The following is a 25,907-nucleotide window of genomic DNA, read 5'->3' as shown; positions in this document are numbered from 1 at the left end:
TCCCGGTTTTATCACCCCCCTAAACCTCACAAGTAAGTTAAAGAGAAGAAAGGCTATTCACCGTTGAAACTGTTGACACTGCAACAAACTGCCAGCTTAGTTTACCAATGGGCTTTATAAGGACCCAGACCCAACAGGACCCCAGAGGCAATAGTCCCTGGAAGCACACTGTCTACCCACACTCACTGCAGACCTCTTCAGACCTGCAGCACTGCCTGAAATCATGAGCTGAAGGCTCAGCCCTGTTCTAGCCTAAGTACTAAATGACTACACAGATTTCAGCTGTCCCTGGTGCAAAACCTATCACTCTTACTTATGTGCATATAATAAATGACCTGAGATTATTATACACATGCTCTAAACTGCCACGTTGCAAACCATGACGAATCTGACTGTCTAACATAATAAATGACAACATAACTCGTCTCATTACAGGCGCTGCCACAGCTACTTCAGTGCAAAGTTGTGATTATGTTGCAGTGTAATGAAGCATGTTCCAGTTTGCTGACAGCATTATGGTCTCTGGTAATTATCCTATTTTTCTTATCTCTGTGAGTCACAGAATAAACAGAACAAGCAGTAAGTGAGGATTTGCAGTTAAGATGGTGTTATATTGCCTTTGCTTTGACCAACCCTCTTGAGCTATGAGGGACATACAAGTCCTTGGCAGAAATAGCAAAAATCAATTTGATGAGCAGTTACTTAGTTGCTTTTATCTGCTTGTTTTATCCTTCGGTAATCAATGACAGATTTTAGCTTTGATCTGATTGTTCGTAAGATTCAAAAACCACTTTTCCCCAAGTAAAATCACTATATCAAATTACAGATGATTTAAAAATGTGAAAGGATATAAGGTAAACCAAGCTCCTTGAGACTGAAGAGAGTCCTCTCTCACCCAGAGCATGTCTTTACCCTATAGTATGTAATTCTAAAAAATTCTGAGCATGATACGAAACAATATATGAGTTGAGTTAATTTTATTCTGTGATTTGAAGTTGTCTTAATCAATCATGCTGAAGCCAAAGGAAAGCTGGTAACGCTGAAAGTCAGTGGGAAGTTTCTATGCGTGCAGTACATTTGTGTTTCCAAGCTCTCTCTTTGCTGAGCTCAGCTTTGCTTCAGCAAGGGTTAGCTACTGTTCTAAGTCTGGAAAATTAAAAAGTCTGCCATTAAAGGTATATAGCCAGTTGTAAGAGAATTTATTTGACTGGAAATGAGGATTTAAAGTTCATTTTGAGGTCTCTTATTATATGTGTTACAAAAAATACTAAAAGGACTTCAACCTGCTAATGGTTCCATCAATGACTAATGTCTCAGTTTAGATCCTGTTACAAACTCCTCAAAATGCCAATACAAAAACCTTGCTTAATGACACTGTGACCTTTGTTTATTACTTTTCTGATATATGTGCTGTTTGTATGAACAAACTTCTTTCACCAAAATTACCTGGGAGGACATTTCATAACATTTATAGTTTTTGTCTTCAGGAGAAAAGACATCAAATGTGTTCTGTCTAGCACACATTGATTGCAAAATGTTTCTTCTGTCTGCCAGCACTACACAAATCTTCATGGAGACAGATACACCATTCCTTCACCTCATCAGTTAAGTGCCAAAACCACTATAGGATGCTGATAGCTTCCTTTTCTTTTATTTGAAAAGCTGTATTAACTATGCAAGAGAACTAGTAAGGGATAGGAGCCTGCTTTAAGCACGACCTGCTTGCTTCACTTTAGTGTCCCCGGGAATTTCAAAGGTTTTATTTAGCATTTTGAGACAGGTAAATAGTAATGTACAGTGGCAATCAGAATTTTAATTTTATAGTAAATTTCACTAGTTTGAAGTTTATTTTCATTCTGAAGCAGAACAGAACACCACATGAAAACTTCTATGAAACCAATATTTGAGGAAAAGGCTGGATAGGAGGTAAGTGAAGTAAAATGTTTCCCTTCAGTTTGCCTTCTTTTTCCATTCCTTCCAATATGATTCAACATATTTAGAAATGGCAGTCATTTCAAAAAGAAAGGAAAAGACTAAACGCTCCCAAGCAAAAATAAATTGAGTTAAGCTACCCCACTAATAAAATTAAATTCTTCATTACATGAATATTCATCTTTGCTAAAGCATATTTTCAAACGAGAGAATATTACACCAGGGAAAATGATTCATTTTTCTGTGATGCAGAACAATAGGATGCTCTGCTGCAGGGATGTTATGTGCTAAGGGAGAATGGAAGAGGCTAGGAGTCTTCTCAGCCTTTTTGCTGTCTTTGGTGGATGACTTTTTTTTCCCAGATCTTGTGTACCTGATTGAAAAACAGTCAGGTGCAGTGTGCTGGTAGCCTGTTAGAGCATGGTCAATAGCCCATGGGGAGAAATTACACACTGTGGCCAGGAAGAAGGGATAGATAGGGGAAAGATTAAAGAATTTCCTAGATTCATGAAATACCAGGTTGGAAGGGACCTCAAGGATCGTCTTGTCCAACCTTTCTTGGCAAAAGCACAGTCTAGAGAAGATGGCCCAGCACCCTGTCCAACTGGATCTTAAAAATGTCTAATTTTGGGGATCCACCACTTCCTTGTGGAGATTATTCCAGTGCCTGGTTGTTCCATTGTGAAAAATTTTACTTTTGTCTCCAATTGGAAACATGATCTGATCAGTTGCATAATGTCCTTACACAAACAGATTATCAAGGAGAAAAAGGTCAGATTTTCAAAGGTCCTTAGAATTTGCTGTTCCCACTGACTTCTGGTAGGAGTGGATAATGTTCACTTCCTCTCTAGCCATGCTTGAAAGTTGTGATTTTCCTCAATTTTTTTGGAGATGAATATGAAATTAAAGTAATACCAGTTCATTATGGTTTTCTTATAAGCACCACACACTGAAGTGAAACAGAAGAACCTCCAAGGAAATAAATGGAGATTGTCTAGGGATTGTAGCTATGGATGAGGATGAAGAGACCCATCATCATCTGTGTTCACCTTTTCAAAATCTTTAGACACAAGCTCAAAGTTACCACTGAAAGGGAGGTCTGAGTACCAGGAGCAGAGACACAAGGAGACACAAATATGCATGAGGTATGGGGAACTCAATATTAAGCTAGACAAAGGTGGTTTTGCAAGGCCGTATGTCTTTCTGTAACCAATATTTTTGGCTGTCCTCTTTAAGGGATTTATATTTCATCACTGTTCCCAGAATAAGTCACCGGAGTCTGACTGGCCAGTCTTTCAGCCAATTTAAGCTCCTGTAGTCCTTTGAAGTCTGCAAGGAAATACCAGTTTACAGCTGCCATGGGTCTGGCCCAAGGTTTCTAAATAAGAATAGACGTATTAATTACATATGGAAACAGTCATCAATTCCAGATTGCATTGAGAGACAATGGTTATAATTTAATTGTAGTTTTCCACTTTTCATGACAGTCCATGACATCAGCAGATTATTAAATTACAGATTTCTTTCTCAGCCCAAGATTCTATGCTACTGCTCTCTGGAAAACTAGATTAAATTAATTAAGAAAAAAGGTGTTAAACATTATGTCAAGATGAATAGGTCCACCTAAGAAAGTACTAAAGTATTACTGAATATCTATCAAAAAAAATTATTGAAATCAGAGGTATCAAGTCAATAAAAAAGCCATAATTTGTCCAAAGTGGGAAGATTGTTTGAATGGTCCTCCATTTATTTTCAATCTAACCCTAGAGCTGTCTTCCTCATTACAGACCTGAGGGGATACACAGAGTCCAGCCAATATTTAGTGTGAGTTTGTCTGTTCAACCTGCTGTAAGTCTAAGGTTTTGCTAAAGCATTGGGCTTCAGCGAACACTTGCGTTTCTAGCTGCTCAGTAACAGACCCATTCAAAGCCTTAAATAGAAAGATGTTAGCATTTCACATCAGGAAGCAACGGCCACAATTTTTGTTTGCTTTTTAATACCCCCTCATGACTGTCCCAACAATGATGTGATAATCATCCTACTTAAACAGTAGCACTGTGTGGTACTGGAGCACCTCTCATAGACAAACCATTTTCTTTTCTCCAGACAGAAATTAATGCCAGTCTCCCACCACTCTGGCAAGTGCATCCCTGCCATTTATAAAGCATAGCCAAAACCTTTAAAAGCTGCCAGCTGAGTAAAAGCATCACTGCACATTGAAGCTAAAGGTTACATTAAGGAAAACATCCCTTCATGCATATTTACTAAGAAGAAAACAAGGCCTTTTTTTAGAACCCTATTGTTCTTTCCCACATAGGGGAATGGTTGCCTTGCAAGTTTGTTCCCCTTTACAGGCCTCAGAGAACAGAACATTTCTGCTTTCAAGCCTCCTAGCAGATATTTAACAAATACAATAACAGTCAAACTACAGACTGTGCTCCACCCTTGAGCGCATGCTGGTTGTGAGCAGGTGGGACACTACCTAACACTGCAGAAAGCTTCTAGCAAAAATCAAAATTATCACCCTACTACCAGTTTGTCAGGAAATCTGAATTATTACCAATAAAACAATAGAGAAGTTGATCTGGCAGGTCTGAAATAGCAGTAAACTATTGTTGCACTGACCTCACTTCAGGTTGTTAAGGAGGACAGAGACATTATGCTTTTCACCTAATTCCATCTTCCATTCAGTCCAGCCCCCTGGGCATTCAGGAATTCCCAACAGGCGCTTGAGAATAAAAAGCATCACAGGAAAGGACTTGTGATGCACCTGCAGACAACAGACAATCACTCATCCCCAGCAAGTGTCTAATGCTGCTGATTACTTCAGCAGAAACTCCAGGAATGGAAGAACAAAAGCTCTAGAATAGAGAAGAACAAAAACATATAGAATACAGAATTATAGAACCATGGGTTATCCTGAGTTGGAAAGGACCCACAATGATCATTGAGTCCAACTCCTGGACCTGCACAGGAGATGTAAACCTGAAGAGATGTAAGTTTAAAGGCATTTTATCATCCAAAATTCTTCAAATAACAACTGGCTTTTTTGAGAACAAAAGCTTTAATTGCTGGATTATCTCTTACCATTTGTAACAGGAGGAAATCTTTTTGTTCTTTTAATACCTAACCAGAGGCCACTCAGAATCATGCTCTGATTCACATAACACTGGAGGAAATTGCTGAAGATAGGACTGTCCTGGTGGTTTTGAAAATGGAATAGGCTTGTACTACAAGATCTGTTCACAAAACACTGTCTGCAAGTTAGTAATTGGTGACACTCTCAAGCTAAAGGATAATGTATTCCCATACAACTACATGGGTTGTATTGCTCACGTCAGACACGGAGCCTAACCCGGTTCTACCTCAGCGCATATGCTGGGATCTCATTTAGGGCTCCAACTCTTTACTTCATGAAAATATCTTCTGATAGTAACTCTGGATCTTCACAGGGAAAGACACAAACTCATCTCTCACTACTGTTTGCTTGAATTTTTCAAGTGCATGTGCAACTTGATGAACACGGAAAGCCCTCATAGGCTTGCTCAGGTTACTAACCTGGAATTCAGTGGAATATTTCTTTTGGTAAATTCCACAATTGTCTCGTTGTTGAAGTTGAGCACAGATTGATGAATGATCAGAGAGATCATAAGAAGTTTAATTAGATTATGATTTAGTTTTTATGAAGTTATTCAATCTACCAAAAAATCTGAGTGATGCAAAACCACCACATCATTCCATGAGTTCTAATTGACCTTTTGTTGTGCTGTAGGCTTACAGACTGACATTTAGATGCTTCTCAGCTATCTCTTAGGGGAACTTGTATGACACAGGTTTTTTTTCCTAAGTGAAAATAATGTTTCATTATATTGAAAGTTAGTTATTATTTCCTTTCTGTTTAAATACTGTTCTGGGAGATGCTGTGACAGTACATTAGGAGCATTGTGGAAGACACTGTATTGAAGGAGTGAGTGATCTTGGGCAAGCTGTATCTGCTCTATTGAGCCTTGTACTTAGGGTTTGAGAAGCCCAAATGTTAGTTAGCTTACGTAGATGCTGTAAGGGAATGTGCTGGAACATCCAGTGCTGGCCTGTGTTCTACTCTGGTGGGTGTAATGAAAGACACCTGTCAGGAGAAGGTATCTGATTTCGTTTGTTGCAAACAATAAAAGGTACCATTCTATGGGAGGGAGGATGAATGTCTCCATGGATGTGATCTACAGAGTGTGCCATGGGAAAATGCAGACATGGTCTGTCCGAGGCTTCCCGAAAGTGAGATCCCTGATATATGAAGGGTCGTAAGGTTTGCTCACTATCTATATTCCTCTTTTATTCTACCTAATTAAAACAGCTGTTTTATTACAGCATCTGTAACTGTACCTTGCTTGGTAATATACCAATTTTTGCACCACCAATCCCTGCAAAATATCATGTCCCAGTTTACTGAGAGTCTCATCTATCTCGGTTATTCTCATCTTAAAATTTTGAAGAAAAGATGTCCTGTTTTGAAGACAAGGTCTAAGACTGATCATTAGGGAGAAGACAAGTGTTATTGCATTTAGATGAATTTTACAGGAAGAAAATCTTCAGAGATGAAAGCATAAACCATTCTATATTCCCACAGGGACTTAATACTGCCTTCCTTTATGCAGCCAGGGCTACTGACAGCCTGATCTGCAGAGAGAAGATGCTGTCTTGGGACATTTTCCTCCTGCACTTTCTATTCTTACCCTCTGTGTTCCTAAAGGAATACTTCCCTTGATCCACAGGGTAGTCATCTCATTGTCCTGCCTTGTGGAGCCTCTTGCCCAAATATCACTGGCTTCTCTGGGAATGGTCAATTCCTGGTGGCATCCCAGTAAGAGTCTGTGCCTTCAGACTGGTTAAAGTCCATAACTGTGCAGCCTTGTGTTCCACATCTACACACTTTTTCTGCAATAGACTGACACACTATTGTAAAATCCTGGCATCACTTTCAGCATTTTCTCTCTTAGTACAAGGTACACTTTTACATCTAAAAGGTTTTCCAAAATCATATATTGAATTATATTGAACTATTCCTTACAAGTAATAAAGTACAGTAATAATTTAATACAGTCATTGCTCAATACAGTAATATCTGGCATTATGAATAAAGCAAAGAGATTCCTACTGCTTCACAGAATCTAATACACTCTCTACATTTTAGAAGACTTTCATGACGTGTATTAGTTATGTCAGTGGCCATTATGTCTGTAAGTGTATTTGAGGGGGAAATAAAAAGCACATTATAGTATATTTAAATAGCATACTTAATATAAACTAAAAATAAATACCTCTCTACAGAGACTGACTTCTCTAAATAAGACCTGTGCAATGAAGGTCGTCTGTAGATTAAAAAACGCCTCTATTAAAGTCATTGCCTCTGGGAATATCTCCCAAGTAAAAAGTTGAGACAATTAAAATGATACTAGAAAATTATTCTAGACAAAGGACTGGATCCAACATGGAACATAGACTCTCCTAGATTCAGTTGTATAGGACCTGGCCTCCATCTTCCTAGAGAAGTCATAGCCATGGCTGAATTACCTTGTACTCTCCTTGCTCTGTAGAGCAGGCACAGGTTTGTGCCCATGAGAAACCAGGACCTGTAGCTGCAAGTCCTCTCAGCTACCTCATGAGAAATGTCCGTGAGGATGTCTGTAAGACTTATCTCTTTCCAAAAGAAAGGCATCTCAGGTGGAGCAGTACAGAGGCGTCTCCTATCTCTGAGCTGCTGGGACTCCACATTCACCTGCTCTCACAAAAGAAGTACCAGGTGTTGTGTCCCACTCCACACTGACGCTCTTCTGGTGCTCCTTCACTTCAGTGACTGCTTAGCCATTGAGAATCAGATTCATTTCCTTGGGGCATCTGGATCCATACGTCTCTGACGGAGATAAGAAGGTACACTGAGCTGGGCTCAGTGAGATTCACATTGATGGTATGTGCCATAAGGTTACCAGGGAAGTTTCTTTGAGAATCTGGACCCATATACCAACTAGCGAAAAACGAACACAGGGCACTTCATTAGTCTAGAGAAAACCATGCACAGTGACCCATTAGACAGCTGATGCAAGGCATTGTAATTGCAGAGATCACAACTAACTTGTAACTTCTTACTGGTCCAGCTTTTAAAACTCTTTCCATCTGCTTCTTCATTGCACAAAGCCTGGAAGTACACCACTAAAGATGGGTGAGCTACATACATATTACCGCATCAGTGCTTGTCACAGTGAAAATGTCCATATTATTAAAGGTTTCACAGCTATTTAACTCTTGAGGAACATGTTCTACATTTTGCAACATGGCAGACTTATGTCTTTCTAACTGCTTAAACACTTTTGCTATAAGCTTTTTACATTAAAGTAAACAAAGGAAACTTTGACATTTCTCTATCATTTAGCAAATGACAGCACTTCATTGCACAATCCTGAAGACATGCTATTTAGGGCATCATCATTCCTCTCAGAAAAGAGACATAATGCCAAACAAAATCTCTCCAGAAACCCTTAAAATGATTCTTTGAAGGAAGCACTTACCCAAGCCCATTTGTCTTGAGGAATTACTTTTTAATTCTCTATCTCAAGCACAGCTGTAATCCACATATTCTCAATTCAATTTGTTGTTTAATGGAAGTAGTTGATCAAATTTATACATTTAGAGTAAATTCTAATATCTTATTCTCTCTTCAGACAGCTGAAGTAAATGTTCCACTCAAGTTGACAATTCTGCAAAGGTGAATTGACATAAATTAGAGCCTTTACCTGTTTTTCTTTGTTTCTAAAAATTAGTTTAACTGATTTTATCACATGGGTATATTCTAGCACTGAAGCACTGTGTTTCGGTATGAGTTCACATGAATTAAAATGAAAATTCTTTCCTAGTAATCTTGGATTTTCTGCTTTCTTTGTCAAGCAGATCAGTAGCAGCTTTTCTTTCAAGGTGCTATCTCACTTGGCACCATAATGTTTTGATGGCAAAAGTGCAAAAAATTGCCTTTCAAAAGATGAAAACCAAAAGAAATTTGCTTCAATTTAGTAAAATCACTTCCACAGTAAGCAAAGTTCTCAGCTACTGCAGCAAGTCAAGAGTCTACTCTGACCTCCCACATTGTGAAACTAATTTTCATAGTTTAAGAAAATACACTTTTAAAAAGCTCTCTGACATAAACTTGCTGCAACTCTCCAAGCACCACTTCTTCTTCCCCAGCAAACAAGAGAACAACAAAAGCTTCATTATGCCTATGTTTACTGGATATATCTTCTTCCAGAATAGTTTTTATGGCACAGAGTATAGCAATTACAGAAATACTGAGGGCTCTGTGCATCCTTAAAAGGGAATGTGAAGACATGCAAGTGGAATGAAAAGCACATAGTGAAGATATGTTGCTTCTGGTAAACAATAGCATGCAAGTCAACCATGTAAGTCATCTTCCCATATCTTCAGTGCCCCAAGCATCAAAGTTATCTGTGACAGGATTAGTCCAAATCCCTATGCAGAACAGTGATAGAAAGGGACTAGAGTCTTTTAGGATGCTTCATGCTCACCTACCATTAACTAGACCATTAACTAAGATGGCACTATTGTAGAGTGATAATGGTAGCCTCCATGGCATGGGTGTAGAACTCCTCATGCCCACAGTCAGTGCTTTCCAAGATGGAATTGCACTTCACTCCTGGGTACTTCTCTCAGAGCTCCCCTGAGCAGTAGCATGAACAAGATCTGCCAGAGCTTTCTGTGATCTCAGAGAGTTGTGAGGAAACAGGCAAAACTTCTCAGGTCAAGTCTCAGACAGAAGGCTTCCTTGAATACTAGCTGTTTATATTGTCAGAAGGACAAGCTTCTCCCGTTGGACCAGAAAATTGGTCACAAGCCATCTGATGACCAACAGAGCCCTAAGAGATGTGTGGTCAGTAACTCTGGGGAACAAGACACTGAGACCACTGTGCCCTGGGGAAGGGCAACTCCATAGCAACCCATCAAGATCTCACAAAATTATTGGGAGCTCTTCTTGCAAGCAGTGAAATAAAAAACAGGAAAAACATAATGGGTAAGGGTGTCTGTCCTGAAGCATCTGGGAGCAGTTGCAGTGCTGTATGGATAATCATGCTACCCTGTTCAGATCAGGATGGATTCATACTAGAAATGAAGCAAGCTTCTGTCAGATGCCTTGACTCTGGTACTTTAATAAAACAAAGTTTATTAGTAATACCTTAGTTGACATCCACTGCCTTTCCTGACATGGATTTAACCCGAGCAATTACAGTTTTATCTCCAACCACATCCCCAATCTCCTCTCTCTATAGAGACTGGTTCTGGCAGGATTTCTGTCCCAGCTAGTGCTTTGACACTCCTCCTTCCCTTTCTGTCATGGCAATCTTTTCCCCTTCAGCAAGAAACAAGTTACAATGCAGATAACATTTTCTCACCTAATAATGAAATCTCTTGAAAGTAACTCTAAGTTGCCCAGCTAGCAAAGGAGCCAAGGAGGCCAGAAGAAAGACCACTTTAGGGAAGAGGTTTTACTTGTAATGGTTGCTGTATTTGCTGCACATGTTGAGTCCACATGCAGTCTATTTTCTTGTTTTGGTTCCTAAAACCTTCTTAGGGCCAGCTTCCCTTCCCGCCAGTTGTTTTCTGAAGTGCAACCATTGTTCCAATCACTGCAGGTCTGCAATCTCTCTCTACTGGAAGGAGTAAGCCAAATTAGATCTGAAGACAATTTCTTCCCACAGGGACACTAGTTCATACATTGGTGAGTCATTTTAGGGATCATCTAGGGATTTTTGCTGATGAGGATCTTCTCTCAATCCATGTCTCTCATCTTGAGAGGGAGGTTCATTCAGAATTAGTTCTTCTTCTGCTTGCAGTACAGACAAGTATGAGTTTGGAAATATTTGCCTTTTTTGCTTTAAATAGCATATCACAGGATTGTCTGATGTTAGTCCCTGGAAGATCTGTACCAGTGTAGTGTCAGGGACTGGGGTGGTACAATGAAAACAAGGAAAACTGCAAGTCTATGCTGCAAAGACAGAGCTCTACTCTCAGAGCTACAAAAATTTAATCATGAAGCTAATGGGTTCTTCTGTTCAAACAGTACTTCACCTGCTCGCCCTCTCATTCTGTTTTTACAGTAGGAAAAGACCTCCTTATCATTCCATAAAGCTACAGAAAGAAGGAAATTCTCTGTGTAAGCCTATGGGCCTGTCTCTGTCAGCAGCAGGAGATCCCAAGATAGGGTAGGTCTAATGCTGGTAGAACAGAAAGCATCTTAAAAAGGGGTAAGTGATGGCTGTAGTAAAGGGACTTCCCTGACAGATACACACAGGCAGCTACTGACACAGGCAGCTACCAATGCTCACTAAATCCAGGAGGGGCAGTTATCCCAGTACAACACCCTCTGCTAGGACCCTGCCAATGCTGGGGCTTATGTTCCCAGCTCAGGACATGGGGTCAGACCCACAGGGACAGAGTATAGACATGTGGGCTTACTTTAGGTGCCTGTAAGGACAATTCTGAGGCTCTGACTGTGAGCCAGAGGGGTACAGCGGGAGGACATACATTGGCACGAGTTTACAAGACTGTAATTTTTACTTTATTGAGGTGGAATACAGACAGGGATGGGGTTTGTGCCCCACTTTGGGACATGACATTGGAGAATGAGACCAAGATTTTTAGATCTTTTGGGCAATGACTTTTTTTACTTAATGTCTATACTTTTTCTTCAAGATCCTTGAGCTTTTATTTTGCCTTTGTGTTATGTTTTAGTAAGAGTAAAGAACAGTAATAACAATACATGAAGGTTCAGTGTAATGATATACTTTGTTCTATTTTATTTATTTTCCCAGTTGATCAGCTGTTTACTCAGATGAATCATATGCAGTTTTCCATAAACCATAGTAATTTTATTTGCTCTGGAGCAATACAATGTTGCAACAGTTCCTTCTAATATATCACAACAGGAAGTTGACTAAAATCATAGTTCACTATTTAATATAGAGAACAGACCTAAAGAACTGCATAAAGTTGCAGTGCAGGATAACTCACAGGATTCTGCAGATTGGGGAATTATATTACTTTTCATTTAGTATGGTAACTATCACTGCATTTGAGACCTTCTTATTTTCTAAGAAGGGGTGTATAGACCATCCATCTACTGAAAGAGTTTTATTGTACTTGTTGACATCATAGATTTGGATGAGAAATCAGCACTTTAGCTGAAAATCTTGCTAAGAAAGTCACCTTTTTCGTTGTTCTTTTTGTTAATGGGCATCATTGGCAACCAATAGAAGTTTTTTTAAATGGACTAAATTTTCTAAATTATTCCTTCTGGAACAACTGCATTTTTGTAACTGATCATTCCTGAATTCAGTATATCCTAGCAGAGATTATTTTTATTACAGAAAACCAAAAAAAATCACCATACTAGCAGACATCCTAACACATTCCTTAAATCTGGAGATCAGCTTAGTGAACACCCTTATTCCACCTTTCAAAACTATTTCTGTTATCCCCAGGATCACACTACAATGTGCACGTGGAAATTGTAAACAAAGTGGTGCTGGTCTGACTGAAATGACTGTGACCAGACTTGAGGATGCAGTGGGATTCAGCAGAGTGGGTCTGGCACATTCTTTGTAGCTAAACCAGTTCCCAGGCGGTGTGTGAATGACTTGCATGCTCATCTGAAGAATTGTTGTATTCCTCCTTGTGAATTTTTTTGTGAACTGGGCCTGATTTCAGGTGGTTCACCAAGTTCTAGCTTGCGGGCTGATTAGTAGTCACTGATTAGCATTTAATGTATTTGAGTGAAGCATCTCAGTGATATATTCCATTTGTGTGTTTTTGCTCTGCAAATGGATGTTTTTTTAAAGGCAAACCTAGAGTGGGACCTGACTCTAATTACAGTTCTGGAGGACAGGGAGGTACGAATTCTAGTATTTGTGAAACACCCAGGAGTTTCAACTGTTTGCATGAATAAAACAACAAGTCATTAAAGCACTTGCAAAAGAGAATAATATGTTACCAATAGTAGCTGCGTGACTTTATAATAAATATTCATAAAGCTATTAGTGCTTTATTTTTTATACCATTCCATTAATGCCAAATGAAACTATATCACAAACATGCACCTTAGTAATCACACAAAGATATCCTGGAGACGCTGAGAGGTATTAAGCAACTGGTAAGACCAACGAGTAAAATGTACTTCTAGGACTGAACTTGCTTGGGTGATCAGTTGGCAAATACACCAAAAATTAAAACATAAAAGATAATAATTTTCATCATGTGGCTGAACACAAATAACTGCCTCTACCTTCAGCAGCATGAGACTGTTGGTTTGCACTAAGGATAAATCATTTATATGGGATGTCCTTTGTATGTCTTATCTTATGAGATGCTACTGACAACTTTGAATGACAAAGTAAGAACATTTATCTTCATTTCCATAGAATTCAAGTCTTCCTGTTCACTCTTCTTTGAGCTGTGTATGGTCTTGGATTTCAATAGTATCAGCAGCTGGTTAGTAAGGAGTTGGCTGTCAACACAGACATTTAAACACAGTCTTATTTATTCAGTATTAGCTGGTCTCCCAGGAGGTTATTGTCCACTTCTGTGTTGTGATCAATTGTCTGCAGAAGAACACAATGCCCCAGGAGGCTGACTGATTAGCTGTGTGCTTCCCCACACTGTTAGGTAGTGCACAAGATCATGCTCCAGGCCACTGAAACACATTCCTCCCTGTTGAGGAAACGAGCAGCCCCACTTACTGACGCAGAGAGACTTGGGACAGGGTGAGTTTGTAATAGAGAGGGGCAATTTGTTCACAGTGGTGGGCCAGACTCTGCCCCTGGAAATTCAAAATCTAGTATTCTCTATGTGACAATATTCACATTCACCTTCACCTAGTCACATACTGATGATATGGCTAACAGATAGAAATAGAGTGCTACTTGAAAAAATCCCAGCAAATAAATGATTCAGACCTATGAGGAAGTGAATAAACTCCATCTGCTTAACAGCCATGCTAATGAGTGCATTACCCTTTTTTTCTACATGGTTGGTTCTTCAGTGAGCATATATATATTACATGTTTATATCACTTTGGAATTCAAGAGTTACATGTACATCTGCTGCAGACAGCCAAGGGGGCATCTTCAGAAAAGAGATTGGAAAAATTATAGATCTATGAGAAATAGTAGAGAATACTAATATGTTTAAATCCCACAAATTATTATTGCAGATATTGATTTATCCTGCAAAAAAATACTGTTAGCAAAAGAGAACTAATTTTAATATACCTGCATTGCTAAAAATGACAGAAGAGGGGCTATCTGATCCCAGAAAATAATTTTATGCTGCCAGTGATTTAAATCACATTGGCTTCATTAGAAGAGAGGAAACAAAATAAGGAGTCAAATTTATTTTGTCTGGAGCAAACAAATTTAATTTCCCTGCTCCCAAGAAACAGCAATGAAGGACAGAGTTTTCAGGGCAATGAACTTACACAAGGCAAAAAGTGCCAGATCATTAATTAAAAATAAAAGGAAAATTAAGTGATGTACTGAAAATGAAGGCAAAAGTGAAGAGAGGCTTTAATTGAGGGATGAGTATGAGAAAAGCAATCGAGACACCATTTGGAAGTAAACAGGAGTGGTGACAGAGGATAAATCATCCTTCAAGAAAACCTCTCTCTAGCTCATTAAATACTTCAAAATTATTTATTATGAGCATTTCCCTTCTTGCTTTCCCGAGCTTTCTGCTATGTGCTCACAGCACTTGGGGTGGAGGAGCCCTGACAGGTTGATCAGTTCTGCCCTGGTCACAGGGAAGGGTGAGAGGCTGATAAACTAATGCACTACTGCATTTTCTGGTTTGCTGTACACTTGTAGTCACTCTTATCTCCATCCCCAAATCCACAAAGACTCTTGTTTTACTTTCTGATAGTGGTTTGCAAAATCTTACACCAGCAATGTATTTATGATCTATGATGAAAGGCAAAATGGAGTAACTGCGAAGGAAATTAGCAGTTATTGGTGTCATTGAGAGTGTAGTGTTCAGATTTCAGAGCCAACAAATATGCCAGTGACACACCTCTCAGACCTCTGCTCTCCTGGTACAACCTCCTCCAAGCATGTAACATTGCACAATGGACAGAGGCAATGCAACACAAAGCAAAGGCTGAGGATCAAGCCATTCAAAAGGGGCGTCCCATTCCAAGACTCACTCCACACTGCAACATGACACCAAGGCTTTTCTCCCAGTCCTGACTCTTCACTTTGTACCCAGCTGGGACAACGCAAGAAAGAGACCACAGTGTACACAGAGTGGCGATGTGAGATGGGACCTAAGCACACAAGACTGCATGGATGTGCCTGATGCCCTATTTAACAGACGCAATTCCCCAGCACTCAGAAAAGCTAGACTTAATCTTTAAAACCAAAAGCCTTCCTCTCATGATATCAAGGGATGCACTCCTCATTGCACAACTTGTGTGCTCGTAGATTAGAATAATTCTTCAATAATTCTTCCTGCTTTTCTCTAGTGCTGCCTGCTGCCTATGGGCAGAACCATTTAGCAGGTGTGGCCAGAAATGTTTATTCTTCTTCACTGCTTCCTCCATACATTTCATAATTTCATTGACACTTGTAGCTGATAGGACTTGGCTTGGGAGAGTCTTCAAACAATCCTTTGAAGAAAAAAGCTCCTTTCTCCACACTTCTACTCCACCCTCAGAATATGTTCCATCACCCTTCAAGACTGTCCCACATTTGAAAGAGAAAGGCTAAAAAAAACCAACAAACCCAGAGCTTGGGACAGTTTCTCAGGCCAAGCAGCACCTCAGAGAGAGATAAAAGTTGCCTCAGCAGTTGGCTAGAGTTCTTTATTTAATGTAAATGTTAGTTTATGGAACAAAGCCAAATAATTCTGAATATTCACTTGAGATTTACAAGTGTATTTTTCATATGTCTCTGTAACTAAGGCTGGGGTAGGGATGCACTATCCACACAGGTAGATGCTGGGACACTCCCACCACACTGAGCTGTAGATCAGACCCTACTGAGCTCTTCTAGACAAGTGAGGAGAGAGCAGCTCTGAGCTGAGAAACCCCGTTCGTTCCTTGCATTTAAACCTTTACTGTTATTTTTCTACTTTCTCTATCTCACTCCTTCTATTTCCCTAGTTAAGTACTAGGCACTTGAAGCAATACTTGTCCTACTATAATATTAGCTAGTGCCCCAAAACTCCCTTTCCTAGAAAAGGAAATTTTTTTCTACACCCAGAAGTAAGGGTGGGTGGGAGAATGGATTCTGCTACGTTATCAGTTTGAAAGCAATTGGTATAAAAGGATGAACACTAGTAGCTTCTGCTCCATTAGCTTCTGCTCCATTAGCTATTTTTATGCACCATAAAGTGCCTAGTAGCTTAAGTATCATTATGCTACTGCAGGATTTGACAACTTATGTCACACCAAAGAGGGCACTTGGGCAGATTTTGGGAGTGGGCATGGCTAAGAAATGAGCATTGAAGTAAGCAGAAGGGACCAGCTGTGCTGCAAATCTTTGTCTCCCTGAAAGGAAAGAGACATCATTGGTCTATAAGCTGCATTTTGCTCCTTTAACAGCATCTCCAACCTCTGCTGAGCTCCTGCCAACAATGAAGATTGCATCAGCATATTTTTCTCTGCAAGGTTTCTTTCATGCTCCATGGCTTGTTCTAAAGTATCTTGAAACTAGATAAAGTTTTTTGTGGTTTCTGTCTATGCCTTTCAAAAGATGGGGAGTAGGAATCTTTTACACAAAGTTACATGTTTTTCAGTGTGTGAAAAGTATTTTAAAATTATTTGAAATATTAATTTTCTGTATCAGAAATAGTGTGGCCAGCAAGACTGGGAAGTGATTCTTCCCCTGTACTCAAACACTCTGAGGCCACACCTCGAGTACTGTGTACAGTCCACTGAGATGCTGGAGCAAGTCCAAAGAGGGGCAACAAAAGCTGTTGAAGAGTCTAAAACACAAGTCTTATGAGGAGCAGCTCAGGGAGCTGGGGTTGTTTAGCCTGGAGAAAAGGAGGCTCAGGGGAGATCTGATCACTCTCTACAACTACCTGAAAGGAGATTGTAGCCAGGTGGGGATTGGCCTCTTCTCCCAGGCAACCAGCGACAGGACAAGAGGACAGTATTAAGCTGTGCCAGGGGAGGTTTAGGTTGGGACATTAGGAAGAATTTCTTCACAGAAAGGGTGATTAGACACTGTAATGGGCTTCCCAGGGAGGCAGCAGAGTCACTGTCCCTAGAGGTGTTTAAAGAAAGACTGGATGTGGCACTTAGTGACATGGTCTAGTTGACATGGTACTGTTTAGTCACAGGTTGGACTCAATGATCTCAGAGGTCTTTTCCAGCCTTATTTATTCTGTGATTCTTCAAAATTGTTAGAGATCACGATCAAAGTCTGCCTGTTTGCAGACCAAATTCCTTGGATGCAATATAAAGGCTGTAAATATGAAATAGAGCTCCATTACTCACTTTGTCAGAAACAATAAGACATCTGCTTGTTACCACATTGATCTAATGTGGTAACATTAGATCTAATGTAGTCTAATTACATCTAATGTAAGACAATTGTGAACCACTTTTAGAAGTGGTTCTTCTAAAAGAACCATATATATGCCGTTCCATATATATGCATATCCATATATATGCAAATATATATGGAAACTGACTTTGCCCTCACATGAATTATGGTTGTCCCCAAGTCTGCATCCCACATCCCACACAGTCATTCTTCCAGCTCCCTCAAACAGTTGGGAAATGAGCCTTTTAGTTTTTGACAAGGGAATTAAACGGTGTTTAGGCAGAGGGAATGAATCATCCTACAGAGGTGCTGGGTTATCCCCACTGAGTACAGAGGGACTCTAGGAACTAGTTTATACTAAATATCTAATGTCAAATAATGATACATGGAAGTAGGTCGGTAAAGTTTGTATCCAATATTAATTAACAATACAAGTGATTTGTTATTTTATTATACCTACACAATACAGTCTGTAGCATCTCCTAAGTATGCCTGGACTCATAATGAAAATGCTGATGATTTATGGTAGAAGTCTTGCTACCATAGTAGGCCATAGACATGACTTTGCTTCAATTTTACTTTTCAGAGTCTTTATGCTGCAAATGAAAAACCTTTGTTCAATACAAGCTGAATTACAAGGCTAAATACTATGGGAATGGAAGTTATTGAAGATAGTATCATTAATTCATAACCCAGCTTTTATTTTAAGATTCTTCTTAGCCTGAAAGGTCACTGTGCAAGTTAGCATTAGTATTATGATTTACCACTGTGAACATATATAAGCTAGCTAAATCACCTATAGAGCTCTAACTATTAATGAAGTGTGGGGAATAGACAGCAGTTGTAAGTTGTGTTACTTGGCTTGCCACTATGAATATTAATGAAGTCTGGTGAGCAGTTGCTTTGGCTGTGAATGGTGTTACTAGGTGTAAAACTGTAAATACCAATGATGTGGAAAAGACAGCCTATTTAGCTGTGACTTGTGCTCTTTTCTAAGCAACTATATATATTTCGCCCTTCAGTGTCTTGATGGGGGTTAAAGCAACGGGCTCAGCCTCCGCTGCTGCTACAATAAAACAGTATTTTGACAAACATGTCCATCCAAAATCCGTGAGGTGGTTCCATTTAAGAGTTCCAAACACAGCTCTGTTTGCCAAAGGCTGTCTCAGTCCCACCATCGGTGCTGCATTTCAGGGCTTTTAGAGGAGGATGTATCTGCTGAACTTTTGGCAGCCCCAGACATACATCTTGTACTTTGCGCTATAAGCAGTACAGATGGCAGCACTTATGTTTAACTTTACTCGCTGCTTCCCATTGTAAAACTTTGGTTTCAGTTGTTCTAACATTTCCCAGAGTTTTCTGGTGTGGCTGCCCCCAGCTCAGGTTTTCTCTTCATCTGTTTCTATCAGTGTTGCAGGGAGGACATGGGCCATCCCTGCATGTCAAAGGGAGGGCAGCATCCTCTTTGCCCTCATTCCCCTCTGAAGCCTCAGATGGTGCTCCATCAGATCTGATCTGGGAATTCTGTGCAATTACTGGTGTATATCGGGCAGAGTTCCTACTGTGCAGCTTATGGAAGGGTGAGTGCAGTGGTAGAGTAGGGTGCAGCCTGAAAATCCACCTAATCTTCCAGTATCCTCTTTGATTATGTAGTGTGTGTAAACATTTCCTACAGAAGGATTCTCAGGCTGACTCATACTGTTGCTGTATTTATGAACTTTCCAGTGCTGTGCTGTTAGACACAAATGTGATGATTTCCAGGAAAAAAAACCACTGGGATGGGGAAACTGGGGATATGAAAAATATTCAAGAGGACTACTATTATGAGCAGTTAATCAGGACAGGCTAATACTTCAAGGGAACTGAATTTCCTTTATTTTGTACATTTGCCATTGAGTTTCTACAACCAGGCAGGCATGTGAGCTTCTGGAAGAGGGCAGCAAATGCTTGCTTTCACACTTGTTACGTTTGGTGGCTTTTTTTTAGAAGGAGCAAGAATGAAAATCTACCAAGAGAAACAATTTTGGAGAAGAGATCTGAATTAGGAGAAGAGGTATTGTAGGTCATTAAAAGAAGTACAGGAACTGCAAACTCTCACCTTCATCAGAAATGAGAAAGCAATTCTTCGAGATTTCTTTTTCCTTTTTAGACTTTTGTTTGAGAGGTTAGGTAAACACAGCTATTTCTAGATCTCCAGTAATGAATATTAGATGAAACTACATTTTCTAATAATTGTCCAAGACTTCATGACATAGCTTCTATCTTTATTTCAGTTCCTGTAAAGCCTACATTTTCTGTAACAATCACAAAACTACACTGAACATGTCTTTTCCATGTCTTTCTTTCTCTTTTTAGTTTATGGCAATTTTTTTTCAGAGTGTTTCTATTAAAAAAGAAATGGCTTTGGGAAATTACTGTAATCCAAATGGAGTTTTAACTATAGTACCAATAATATAACACTTTGACAGAAGAAAAGGAGCATGAAAAAAATGCAAGAAAAAGTCTTTACTGAACTTTCTTCCAGGGGTACAATGGTAATAGATCCACGAGTTTCTGGAACCTGTTAACAAAATGAGTGGTTTTGAAGATTTGTCTTTAAAGTACAAGTATGAAATTGTGAGTTTCTTGTATCAAGACTGTGGAAACCAGGCTGTAATAATATCATGATGTTGCTTGAGAAGTGCCAATTTAACCAGACTAAACTTTCTGATAAAGACTTTGAATCCTAGCAGGAAAATTTCTTAGGTTGCCTGATATTGTATAAATTGGGGATATTGTAAAAATTTCTAATCCAGATAAAGTCTGTTGATTTGTAAATGAATTTCTATCTTAAAGCATGGAATGTATCCTAACATCCAAAAGTTCATTAGTGTTAAGGATACTTATGCCTACTCCAGACATTACTGTCTAGAACAGCTTCAGTATATAGGATATGGATTAAACAATTGCATTATACTGATACTTTTAAAATACTTTTAATGCAGATGTAATTGTCTATTATGTATTAACAATTCGTATTAGTGCATATTAGTTTGTCACATTCATCAGCAATATCACCATCACTCGTGAGTCTGTGTGTGTTTGTGTCTATTTGTAGGGGAGGGAAAAACTGACAATCGAGTCAGGGCTCTTTGATATGGTCTCATGATTAGTCTAATACCTAAAAACAAACAAACAAAAAAGATATAGTTGTCTATCTTTATATAATGCTACTATACAGGATCACATTCTTAAAACACCATGTAATTCCCTTTTGGCTTTTCCTCTCTAGATATTAGTAGCCTTGTTCATCTTGTCCTTTTACTCATTTGTAATCATCTTCACACCAGTAAGTTCATTCCCACAGTGAGGCCTCACAAACACATCTGCTTACTCCACACCCTACTGCCCAGCAATAGCTTTCAGGGAAAAATCTCACACAAAGTGAGCTCTCCTTCCTCACATTTAGAGCTACATTGCACTGGATAAAACCATGGCCAACAGGTATTAGCATTCTTCATACTGCTTCACTTTGAAGTGCTGAAAGAAATGCCTCTAGATTTTATTTAACCTTTATTTGACTGCCTAATATGATTATGACACAGCTCTCTACATATTATGACCAGTAATTATTATTTGCACACAGCTCATTTCTGTGAGGGCCCAGTTTTCTGTATAAAAGAAATAAAGAACAAAAGTAGTTTTAGTTTTAAATGTCTGTTTGCCAAAGGAAATTGAGAATTTTCTCTACCTGACTAGGCCAATTATCAGATCCTCTGCCTGCCACTCACCTGGAGTCCCCAAAGCACCTCACATCATTATGAACTCCATGACTTCAAACCAGATGGCAAAGACTCTGTATATATTTTTATAATATATATAAATAAGGGTGAGTCTGAGGTCTGAAAAATAGGGATACATTCAAGTAGGCAAATTGTTCAGTGAGCAGGCAAATACACGCATTTGATTTCTTTAGGTTCTATTTTATTTTAGTTTTCTACAGACACATCCTGTGGCCTTCTCTCCAACAGGGAGCAGTAATTTCAACCTTGCTGTTAAAACAGGCACTCTGTTTTCCTAAAATTTAAGGAAAATCTTTCAGGGGTCGTTACTTTTACCAAATTTGGTTGGAATTGTGACTATCATGTTGAAAAATGCTCATAGTGGGCTGAAGGACTGATGCAGAAACATACAGACATCATGATGATCTAAGCCTTATTTCCTAGGAAGCTGAGCTAAAGCTTACAATGAACTAATAAATTATTACTCATTCCAAATCACATTTCTCATATGATCTATTCTTTTATGAGCAGAAAGGGATATTAGACCCATAAATCCTTTATTCATTGACAAGATAACAGACCTGCTAACATAAAAACGTTTTTATTTTACATATGAAAGGTCTTTTAACCAGTTTAATAAGAAAGCATTTATCTTCTCTTTTTTCTATTGTTTTAGTGATTCAAAGGCAGAAAAATCTTGAATTAATTAGAGAATGAGTTAGTTACTAAATTAATTATCCTGCACATTACTTTACTTTGAAATATAAATGCTGGTGCAAAACGGATGAGAATGAAATTCTACATATAAAATGTTAATATGGAGGGAATGGTTTAATCAAAGCAGAAGAATGATTGTTTGGTAGCAGTAGAGGTGAAGGAGAGAAAAGGCCTTCCAGGCCCCAAATTTAAATCCTCTTTAAATGAAACTGGGTCCACCCTTGATAAAGCAAACTTATGCTACGTACTGGCATGTTTGGCACATTGTATTTAATCACAACAGTATAGCATCACTCTGCATTCTTATTTCCAAACATGATTTGGTGGCTGGAATCCAAAATTGCTTGCTCGCTTGCTTGCTTACTGGTCTTGTGTATCATCTTTATTATGCAGACACTCTCAACACATTTGCAGTGAGTTCCCATATCCTTCCTATTTTTAAGCAGCTCAGGTGCTTTTGAAGCAGTATGGAAGCTGTCCACTTTTCTTGTCATATTTCTTGCCCATTTCTCTTCTCACGGCGTAATTTCTGTTGAGCAGCTCCCGATCTTGGCAGTGATATATGGCCTTGAAAAATTTATTTGTTCTAAAATGTTGAACAGTGATTGCAGTCAGTTGAGACACATTGATGGCATCGGCAGCTTAGACACTGCAGAGCCCATCACTGAGAGGAAGAAACTGCAACATGTTTTAGGAATAGCAAATGCAGCTTTGAAGATCAGTTAACTTTCTTCACCAAGACAGATTGTTTGAGTGGAAAAAACTCTTTTTACATATTTTGTGCTTCTATTGTGTCATTTTATAATGTCCGATCACAGCACTTTAAACTGTGCAGTTTACCTAACATGGCAGTCTGCTCATGATTTAATGGATTTTCTTTTTTTTCTCTCCATTTTTTACCTACTCTATTAAAATAAAACCTTTCCAGTGAGAATATCCACCACATCCTGCTTGTATTAACTATCAGGAAGATGATTTTGTCAGCGCTTCACAGAGTAGTGTATAAAGCCCTCTCTACTGAGTAAGGTAAGGTGATTTTACATGACACAACCTTCTTAGACCAAAACCAGGGTTTCTGACAGAGTAATGTAAATATGAATGCATTGGGAAACATTATTTTCTACCCAAACAAGGTGGAATATATGAAGGATAAACATTTCAGAACTAATGGGATCAAATCCTCACTATTCCTATTTACTCTGATTTAAATATAATTCTGAGCTTGCTTTTCCTTCTAGAAACCTGAAAATTCTCATGTACATCCCTGAGGGCAAATTGGCCAGGCATTGAAGCATTCAGTGAAAATGGGAATTTGTAATTCTCTTATTTTGAAAATAGAAGATGTAGTCATTCTCTAGTGTTTGAATGCCATAGCCAACATGATATTGATTAATTTCTCTGTAGGATGCTTGAGGCACCCTAGGGATAGGAATAAAGCTGTGTAACTGTATCCATATAATACTTAATTATGGTAAAATGCCATCACATAGGCAATGTCTATATTACTGGGTTTGAGACGCAGACAGATTCCTGAGTTCAGGTACAAAACTTAGCCATATACCAACTCTGTCTCACGGCAAAACTCAAGTGCTCACCACCAGGATGTGCGAGAGGAATCACAGAAGATGCAAATAGGTTGCATGTAACTGATGGCAGTCCCGTGGCATATCAGTGTGCATCAGAAGGTGACTCAAGACACTAACTCAGGGCTCCTGTGGAAAGGTAGCTCATCCCTACTGTCTCAGGACAAATCGCGCCCTGGAGTGTCCCTTAGGCAAAAACAGTTTTAAATGCTCATTTGTGAAATACAGCCAGTCAGAAAAGGATGAGAACAGAGCAGGAAATTTGTATCATGAATCTTGAAGAAACCAGAAAAGTACTATTGCTCTATGCAATTATAAATATAATAGTTCCTTTTTGGAAAGAAAGAAAAAAAAATCATATTTTAATATTACCTTATTGCTATATTATGTTATATTCAGACCATCTACAACTTCAAGGAAATTACTATGTACAAGGCAGTGATAAACGACTCAAATAATCCGTTTCCCCTTGTGAGTAGAAATAGTCACCATAACCATTTCTCTCTCTTTATTGTACTAGCAGCCCTGGACAAGCAATGGTTCTTTTTGCCTGAGTAAATATAGCACAGCAGCCCTGATCACTAGTGGAACACAGATGTGTCCCTAAGTCACAAACCCAAAGTGCAAAAGCACTCCCTGCCCCCCACGTCTCCCTTTGCACAGGAAAGACAGCACTTTTTTGAGCTTTTTTCAGGTCCACTGTTCATGCATCATCTTTCTGTTTATCCCAAACAAAAATTACCTTAATTTAAAAGGAGTTTCTTTTTTTTTTTTTTACTGATTCTCTGCTGATGTGCTAAAATGTTAAGCCAAGTAGCAGATCCTTACCACCTCAACAACTGCAGCACCAGTTCTGACATAGACGTGCAACAGACAGGTCCTTCTGTTAGACCAGGGCACTTTTGTAACAGGAAGGCATCCAGGTTGAAACCAGCATATTCTTCACTCAGCAGTCACCAGGCTGACTGGGACATGAGGGGCAATGGTTGCATGTGAATAGCAAGAAAAGAGAGAGTTTGAGATGTGTTTCCCAAACCAACTCTGCCTGTGTCACTGATCTTGCTGCTCATTGTCAAGTGCATCCCTTTCCACCAGAGAAGAGGTTGAAAAGTACCTCTGAACATCATCCAATTCATCCCTTCTCAATGCTAGGGTAACTTCAGAGTTAGACCAGGGATAACAAGGCTGCTCGGAGCTACTTAGTCATGGACAGACTGAGAGTACACACTCTTGTGCTTCTCAAGCAGTTATTTGTATATCACTACATGGAAGGGGATCATCTTCCAAGCAAAGATTCCACTCAGCTAGCCAACTGGGACAGTGTATTTTCTGATCATGAAATCAGTGTAAGTTAAAGCAACTCTAAAAACTTTTCTCCAAGTCCCAAACTATCCTGTTTCCTCCAAGCAAGTATCACCTTCTGCATGCAAGCCTGAGCTGCACTTCTATCTTTAGCTCTTACCCTGTCTTGCTCCGCTTGTTTCTTCCTCTTCTTCGACACTTTTCAGATTCTCAAAGGGTGGGATCCCCTCTCCCATAATGAGACCAATCTAGTGCAAGTACTGGTCTTCAGGACTGGCCATGTGACTGAGAGTAACTTGAAGAAGTGGTTTCATTTATAGGTGATTTTTGTCATTTTGGTGACTCCCTACCAGCGTCTTCTTCCCTCTAGAAACCAAAAAAAATTTCTGTAAGATATTGTCTGTATACAGGGCTGTATGTGACTGCTTCATGGCCATCTTCATGCTTTAGTTCTGTTTGCCACCTTCTGTTCCTCAGAACTCACATCTTTTTCCACAGATCTTGGGAGCATGTGGCGAATATGACTTTATGAAGACCCTCGGAGCACAGAAGACCCAGAACTGCTTGCAGTATCAGAGCTTCTGTTCATGATGCACAGCTATAGCAAAAAAATTACAGACTCATCTCTGTTTAAGAGGAAGCACCAGATAAATCTGTGCATGTTTTGACATCAAGGGGATTAAAAGGGTGCTTATGCATGCTCTCCTAATCACTGCTTTACTTCTCTGAAAAGTCACAACAAAATAATTTATGCTCTCAAAAAGGTACAAAAGAGATAAAATGCCTTTCAAGTAGAGGTAATAGTTACAGTGATGGCAAAAGTATTCTAGCCCTTAGCAAATGTGTTTATTGATGTTTTTAAGAGAAAAGGATTTTTTTCACCTGGTGTTTGTTTTCCATGTTGTACATTTGACCATGTGTACAGAGTTTGGCTGCACATTAATAAAAGACGTGTAATCAAATCACAGTCTGCCAGAGACAAACCTTTGCTTTCAAAAGTTAGTATAAAAAATAGT

At 39.1% G+C, this 25,907-nt stretch overlaps 1 long non-coding RNA gene across 1 annotated transcript; it reads left to right on the top strand.

Annotated features, from left to right (window-relative positions):
• The first annotated feature begins 436 nt into the window (after positions 1 to 436).
• LOC135425007 (uncharacterized) lies at positions 437 to 25,853 on the top strand. The gene is made up of 3 exons (XR_010435449.1): positions 437 to 525; positions 22,935 to 23,032; positions 25,390 to 25,853. It is a non-coding gene; the product is annotated as an uncharacterized LOC135425007 (long non-coding RNA).
• The last annotated feature ends 54 nt before the right edge of the window (positions 25,854 to 25,907 follow it).

The sequence above is a fragment of the Pseudopipra pipra genome, chromosome 1 (genome assembly GCF_036250125.1).
Source record: "Pseudopipra pipra isolate bDixPip1 chromosome 1, bDixPip1.hap1, whole genome shotgun sequence".
NCBI classification, from domain to species: Eukaryota; Metazoa; Chordata; class Aves; order Passeriformes; family Pipridae; genus Pseudopipra; species Pseudopipra pipra.
This window is presented reverse-complemented; position numbering and strand designations above follow the sequence as displayed.